Here is an 8,211-nt window from a genome sequence, read left to right on the forward strand (position 1 = left end):
TTGGTCCGGAGGTGGCTGAAATCAGATTAGCCGGCAGACGCGTAATCGGGGCTTCTCACCAGCTACTCAACGGACATCGCTCGAGCCGTGCATCGTCTGATTATCGAGTAAACCTATCTTTCAGCTAATTGAAATAATTCTTACTGCCCTTTGATCGTACAAACCATTCCAACTCCGCGAAATTACAAAAATTTTCGTCGTTAAGAAGCCACGTATATGTACATACATCTCAAATAATCAAATCAACAAATAGCCTCTCTCTCCTCCCAAAAAAAAAAAAAAAAAGAAGAGAGAAAGCATTAGGAGGAATCGGGTATCACGGTCCGTACGATATCTCGACGATTCTCGTTGGCGCGAGGAGAAGAAAATTGGCAAAGTAAAACTGGCGGGACTCATTTTTCGATAGGGAGAGAGAGGTTAGAACGGGGGAGGTGAGGAACAGGGCGCGTTGGCGGAGGAAGAGAAAGAGAGAGAGAGAGAGAGAGAGACATCCGGTCGCGGAGAAAATAAGAAAGCAAATTACCTAGCAGTCACCTACCCCTTGGGGTGAGGTGTCGATATGACATGTAGGGAGACAAGGGACCTACGGCTGGCAACCCCTGGGGTTTATTACAAGGGTGGAATCAAATACACCGGGTGTCAAAAAATGAAACGCCACCCTACCGCGTTCTTTCTGCACCCTCCCATCGGAGGAGGGTGGCCGGGGGGATGAGGTAACTTACGGGATGGTGGCAGGGGTTGGGAGTTGTAACGGAGTCGGCCTCGGATGATTCTTCGCGGATCAGGGGTTGCGGATGCCTTCCTCCTTCCCAACCATCGTCTGCGAGCTCGAAGTGGTAAGCTATACGAAGAGAGAATTCTTCCTGGAATTAATCGCAGTTCCAGAGATTCTCTTACTTTCTCCTTTCTCCGTTTCTTTCTTTCTCTTTCTTTTTTCTTATTTGTAATTTTGCAAGCTTCCGCTTCGTTTCGTAGCTAACGATGTTATTAAATGTTTAAACCAGCTCGCTAGGTTCGGGCTGCGCCGTTTTTTCCTCCCTGCTTTTTACAGGCAAGAATTTTATAGAAATAATCAATCGCTTGTCCCCGGCTTATTAGAGAAAATCGTTGTCTCTCGTAGAAGTATCGACAGGGACGATGTCTAAAGGGGATGACGGTATTCTCTCCCTCCGCATCGTCACCCCATTTGCCGGCTTCGCGCTCTTGTTTGTTTCGTAATCTTTAAGATCGGAAGGGTTCGAAGCCTCCCTTGGCTTCGAAGCCGACAATCTATTGTCCAACGCTCGCTACCCCCTTTTCCTCGATTACCGATAAGTCCCCAATAGGTTCCCAATATCCAAGCGAGTGGCCGCAAGGATCAAAATTCCAGGTAACGCGACGGTAATCACGGGAGATTACGAAATTTTCCCCCCGGTTTTAAAAAGTTTTCGCGACGAGGATAAGTTTCAACGCGGCGGACGATTCATTTCCAAGGAGGAAACTTCTTGCAGGGAAGGGAGGGGTGGGGAAGAAGCGAACGGTGATTAAATATTATGACCGGCGCGATCTTCGAAAACTGCGAACTTATCCGCGAAAAACGTTACTTAGGATAATTAAAAAGACTTTTTTCCCGGCGGCACGCGTCGAGTGGAAACACAATTTTCCCATTCGAGTGCGTTGATCGCGTTAATCCCATCACGGGAAGAGTCTCGTGCTGCTCTCGTTTCGCCGTGTAACCGTTATTACATTTCCTATATATAAAATTTTCAAGTAATCCGGAAAACGGGGAAGAAATTCTTTCGTTCGCAAAATTTTTTCCAATCGGATCAGATCTCGAAACGCGATTCTTTACGGATCTTCTTACGATTAAATAAACGGTCAGAGTAAATATTCTCGAAATGTCTTCGTACACGACGATAATGTCGGATTAGGAACGAGGGTCCGTTACCGAGAAACGACCATCGTCACGAGGGGTGTACACATCCTATCTTCAAGTTACGCGAAAAATCTACATACTTTTTTCATGTTCTTCAATATTCTGAGATGATTAAACTCTTCTCCATTGTCTATCTAATCCTCCTACGTTATTGACATTTATCGCAATACTCGTTCGATCTGGAACGAAGAGAATCACTCTCTATTGCATTATCCTATTTCGTTCATAATTATTACAATGTCCACGCGATTTGGAAAATCGTATGACGCTTGCTCTGCTGGCAATTACAAGAAATCGAGACGTGTGGGGAGTTACTGGCCAGGGGTTGGAACGCGACCGCTCCTTAATCAGGGTAGTTCCGTTACCTCCTGTCCCTCGCAATCGTCATCGTCCCTGACCAAGAACGACCCAAGAGAGCGGGAGCCGGAAGCGATCCCAGGGTCATTTCCATTCGCTCCTTGCAAAGTGGTATCATTTCCCAAGGGGGTGGGGTCTCTCCTGCGTTGGTCTTCGAGGTCCTGCGGCACAGCTGCCCTTTCGCTCCATCGGGTACGGGTTCCGTGGCTGAGAGATCGATACACGCCGCGGAAGTGAACAATCCGCGACAAAAGTCATTGTTGATAATGGAATTGCTCCGAACGACATCCACGACAGAGAGTGAGAAAGAGAGAGAGGGAGAGAGAGAGAGAGAGGGAACCCCAGATCTCTCTGAAATGCGATCTTCCGCCCGGAACTAACTACGAATGATGTAATTTTTTCCTCTCTCTCTCTCTCTCTCTCTCTCTCTCTCTCTCCTTTTTCCAGATTCAAAACCTGCTGGAATTATGCCCCGGCTGATTTGCATGGAAATGGGATACGTCCCGTTTCGCGAGTCCTCGAATCGAGGGAACGAAGAGGCGGATGAAGAAGAATGGAGGACAGTCGGGCGACGAAATGATAAAAATTAAGGCGGTTAAAAATTGGGCGGAGGTGGAGGAGAAGGGTTTCGATAGAAGGGTCAAGGAGGACAGTTTCGAATTGCGAGGCCTTCCGCTAGTGACAGTTTATCAAATTGCCGGGGTTGCCCCTAAAGAGATGTAAGGGTCGTAAGGTGGGACGTGGTTGGGGGAAGGGGGAGGGGTAGCTTATTAGAGCCACGACAGCGGCCTCCCTCCCTCCCCCGGCTCCACCTTGAAACCTCCAACCAACCGCCATCCCGCCGTGAGTCTTACCACCTTGCTTCCTTCCATCCGCCCTGCCTGTCGCCTTCCTATCTTCCTAACCCGCCGCCGCTCCGTTTCCCCCTTCCCTCCCCCACTCCATCTCTCGCTTCTACATAGTTGAAGCAAGCGTGGAGACGTGGCTCGACATAAAGGGTCGCCTGGGACCATCGTACTTGCTCCTCGTCTTTAATCTACGAGGTCACCAAGCAACGACTGCCACCATCCTCCTCCCGAGCAAATGAGCACGGCCTCCGCGAGGCTGCGTTCGAAAGATTTCGAGCGTTGAGCCAGATTTAATATTACGAGTCTCGTTACTCGTAGAGGAGAGATAGAAATCCGCTTCTTCTTCTTCTTCTTCTTCTTCTTTTTCTTTTAGCCAAATTGAATAAGACGTGAGAGAGAGAGAGAGAGAGAGAGAGAGAGAGAGAGAGAGAGAGAGAGAGAGAGAGAAGAAAAAAATTTCGAACGTTATTCTTTATACGTTTTAAACGTCGTCGTTTTCATACAGTTGACACGTTGAACGTTGTATCTCGTCGATTCTCGCCGGTGAAGAAAGTATCGACGCACGGGTCCCAGGGGATTTGTAGTTCTTCACGCAACAACGGGGCCGGGCAACTTGTCCTACCAGTCTGATTCAAAAAGACGGGCCGGCGCCAACTCGCCAACTCTCTCTAGGGGGTAGTTTTAAAATTCAACCCCGATACTAGGTCTGAGGGGCCGTATGCTACACGATGCCCATATCAATTCGATGGGATCGATAGGAGAGCATCTCGTTACGACTCTTACGCCCGGCCTAGGAGGGATTATCGACGAATTCTCGGCGAATTACGCTCGATATATTCCCCTCGAAACACCCTGAAAAAACAATTATCATAACGCTGTGACGGCCTTGATTCGAGCGGGGAACGAGTCTCGTTGTCGAGGGTGTTATTAAAACTGACTCGATGAGGAAACAGAAGAACTCTTCTTGTTTTCGAAGCTTGTACATATCGTCCGTGTATTCACGGACTTTGTTCGACTCAATATATATAGCTCTTTGCCCTTTCTCTTTTGTTTTTTCATTGTCAGGACACGGGGCGGGGGCGCAAAACGCGTTCACCCCACCCTCCTTCCCTTCCTCCCCCCTCCGAAATGTATGTCTTCGCCCGCGAAGGGAATCCTTGATAATCCAGATTTATCTATCTCTGCCGATAATATGAGCTACCTATGGCGTACAGAGCATCGCGACTTTCATCGTGTTTTCCATAAATCAAGGTGGCCCGGGCCGCAGCCACGGGGGCGAAAAATTGATCGGGAGGTGGTGGGCATCGGGGGCAGGTTTTAAGTTTCGATGCGTGTTGCTTCGCTCGCCAGCTAGCTCGCGCGCCGCGCTAATCGTATCGATCCACCACTCTTAATCCATTAATGAACTTCCCGGGCTCGTTTTACGCCGGCTACCTGGGCTTTTCGCGCTCGATCCGTTACATCCGACGTACATGTACCGTAGAACTGTATCCCCCGATCGACAGACGTGAAACTCGCCGACCTGTTTCCCTTTTGCCTCTTTCGTATCGCCAGGTGGCTATAACGTTTGCAATTTTCTGCTCGCTTCGATCAATATATGTGAATTCGTGCGAGAAGAAAAGAGGAAAAATAAAAATCGTGTTAAAATAATGCATCGTTGAGACGTACGATAGAGAGAGAGAGAGGGAGGGAGGGAGAAGGAAAAATCGCGTTTTCTCACGATAATTACGAGGACATCCCCTATCGTCTTCGCCCTCGTCCTCACCCTCGTGCGTTCTGCATACGGGGATTGACTGAAATCCTTTTTTCACAGAGCTGGTAAACAAGCGATAGGTCTCTCGGCCTCTTTCACGACGACAAATTCCTCAAATATTTATCTGTCTTTCCCTCGGAACCCTTCAATCGTCGCCGCCCCAAACGCCGCTTCCGTTTCACGCTCGCGGAGTATGTCAATCCTGACGCCTATCGACGTATGACAAATACCTCGTCCCCGATGCTTGCACTCCTTGTCAGCCTTGACAACCGGGACAAAAGGACGAGTCGAAGGGAGGAAAAAAATTCGTAAGGGTGTCTGACGTCTAGTCACCGTCGCCTCGCCTTCCTTTTGCCCCGTGACGATCGTTTTTTTCTTTATCCATAAAAATATTTCTTTCTCATGGGTAATAATTTTCTTCCACGATCTTCCGTATATTCGTTTCAACATTTTCTCCCCCGATCAAAAGTTTCCTCCGCAGCTGTAAAGGATGTAGATGCAAATATGTTTCGACTCGTCCGACAGGTTAGATCGCCTGTTTCTGGCACGCGCCGCTAGTTTGCGATCAATTTATTTTTCCCTAATCGGTCGTTAATTGTTAAACTTAGATGGGCGGTCGTCGGCAATCCCGCAGTTAGACTTCAACTTGGAAGGAAAGAGAGGAGACGCGTCGCGGGACCAAGGAGGAAAAGGAAGCGAGAATCAGGGGGAAAAGAGAAGGGGGAGAGGAGGGGGGGACGATCGGCGAAGGAGACGAACGACACCAGTTTGGGAGGAGGGTTGAGAAAATTTGTTAGGCAGGGTGAGGATCGAGGCGAGAGAATCGAGAAGTTTGAGGAGGGAATCGAGGCGGGAAGCCAAGGCGCGACACGAACAGTGGATTGGGTTACCGAGATAATTAGAATGATGATTAGGAGCGGAACACGCCTCGTTGACCAATTCTTTCTCGGACCCTTTCTTCGGCCGATGTCGCTCGAATTGTCGTTCGAGAGATCAATTTTCTTTCGAGGGGTAGACAAAATTGAATGAAGTGGAAGTGTAAATGACATAACAATTATCGAACCGACGATCGAATTACTACTCCGTAGTGTAAATCTCTCTTATGATGGAAGATGCGTTTGGATGATTTCTAGCGATTTCTTCTCACTACTTAGAGAGGATAAAAAGAAAAAAAAAGAAAAAAAATGCTGAAGTTGACCGAATTCGTAGCACATCGTAGCTCTATGAAGACGATTGGTGAAATCGCTATTGACAAGCTTCGATGGCCGACATTACAACACCCTAGTGACACATTTTTATGCGTCTCAGCGTGATTGGTCGTTCGAATCCTCGCGAGATCACTTGGTTAGATATGGATAACCATCGTAAAAAAAAAGGGCTGAGACAAATAGAATATTTGGAACGTCAATTCGGTAATTCGTAAGCAGGGCGAATATTTTCGAAGCGAAAATGGTATCAGATACAGCTAGATTTGACTTCGTAGATTTTTCTTTCTCGGTTATGCTTTCATACTCGACGTTGCTTAGCTCCATCCGCGTTGAAGTAGACCTGAATATTTGATCGGTCCTTCAACCTTTGCCTCCTTCGCCCTCCCACAAGCTTCGCCTCTTATCTAACCCTCAGTCCCAGCTGCGGTGAATTATTTAACGCCCCCAGGGACACCAGTTACCAACATACATCCAGTCATACGTCTAGTGTCAGCCAGATTCTCAAACTCTTTTGTTCGTATCATTGTTCTACGTGTTACCGATAAAGGTAATTGCCGATTTGTACTAATGTACATTTTGAAGTTTATGATTGAACAATTTTCGATTACAATTAATAGTGCACTGAAATGACAAGATTAAAAAGTATGTTATTCTTGAAATTATAAAATTGTAAAAAAAAAAAAAAAAAAAAAAAAAAAAAAAAAAAAAAAAAAGTAAGAAGAGTATCTTTCTCTACAAAATATCCTTACGTTATTTCGCATTTATTTCCTTCCACATGAATGAACTCAGGCAGATGAATATGCAGTAATACAAGCGATGAAACCTAAATTGCCGTAATTAATTAGCGAACCTAAGCTGGAAGACAAGTTTGGAATGTTTAAAGGTCATTCATTTGCAATTAAATTGAGTTGGAAAGGAGAGAACAAAGAAACTATGTATAGCACTCCTCGTGGAAATATTTGGAACCTTCTTTGAAACCTTCTTTGGAACAAAGAGACTAAAAATCGATAAATCATATTTCAAGTTTGAAAAATAAGTTTCTAGTTAAGAATAAAAATAAAATAAAATATAATAATTAAGATAAAGTATAAATCTATTGTACTATATGCATATTTTTTATCTTATTATATTCTAAAACCATTTTATCATTTTAATGTCACTTTCAATGTTATTGATTCATTGTAGAATAAACTTATATTAATAAATTGAAATAAAACTAAATATAATTAGAAGAATAAATAAAACTAAATATAACTAGAAGAATAAATAAAATAGGAAAGAATACCTTATATAAAATTTGCAGAAAAAAATTATAGAATTCTTTTTATTATTAATAGAATTCATTATATATAAAACATATGAATATAGTTGAAACTTTGCAAAAATTATATTGTTGATTTTTTCTAATTTTGATTATATCTTGACCATATAAATAAAATCCTATATTATAAAATTGTTAATTAATAATATATTATCAATAATATGTCATATTTTTCATTTTTGCTAAAATTGAATATAATATTGTTAATAAAAAAAATTTTATTCATTTTTTTGAGAACTTGTTGAATATAATTTATATATCGCATTAAAACGCATATGTTGAAGCTAGTTTAGTTAGTTGAAGCTAATTAGAATTTATATTCTTGTCACAATAATTTAAAGATTATACATAGTAACGAAGGTTATTACGTATAATTATGAGGTTCTGTCAAGTTTATGCAATCACTTCCAAATGATAGAATTGATACTATTTTTCATTTATCATTCTTTTGAAAATGAATCAAAACATAACACAATAAATGAATCGTGTCTAGCTCAACAAAATTCCCCAAAATTTTCTTTGAACTTATTGATCACAAAAAGTGAAATAAAAGTATGAAATATTATAAGCAGATATTACATTACATTAAAACATATTTAAATTTGATTTTAAATGTGAAAAAATTTCAATATCTATATTAATAATTAATTTAATATATAATAATAAAATATATATAACCTTATTCTTTATTCATAATAATAAAAATAGAATCATATAATATGATACATCTCAATATGATAATTCTGCGTACAATATCTCAATATGATAATGTAATTGCAATATTATATATGTAAATAATAAATTTTATA

This window comes from Apis laboriosa, unplaced genomic scaffold, assembly GCF_014066325.1.
Source record: "Apis laboriosa isolate Shangri-la unplaced genomic scaffold, ASM1406632v1 scaffold16_cov148, whole genome shotgun sequence".
NCBI classification, from domain to species: domain Eukaryota; kingdom Metazoa; phylum Arthropoda; class Insecta; order Hymenoptera; family Apidae; genus Apis; species Apis laboriosa.